We start from the raw sequence: 298 nt of genomic DNA on the forward strand, positions 1-298 counted from the left end.
TTTTATGCAGGGCCCTAATGTTGCTTCTCCGCATAATTCAAATTATGCACCACCTTCAAATTATATCCATAATCACTTTCCTTATTTAGGTGAACCCTAGGTTGCAATCAGGCAATATTTACTTTATACGTTCACAAAGCCTTTTTTTCGCTTTCGCATCGTCGCAGCAGCTTGTTAGAGCTTGGCAGTTTTGGAAGCCGTGAGTGTGACTAGATAAGGATACAAGAATGCGACAGCAATAGCACTGGCATAGCGAGACACCTGGACTGGGATGAAGTGGTTCGTCCACTTTTTTGCT

The sequence above is a fragment of the Penaeus monodon genome, chromosome 22 (assembly GCF_015228065.2).
Source record: "Penaeus monodon isolate SGIC_2016 chromosome 22, NSTDA_Pmon_1, whole genome shotgun sequence".
NCBI lineage: Eukaryota > Metazoa > Arthropoda > Malacostraca > Decapoda > Penaeidae > Penaeus > Penaeus monodon.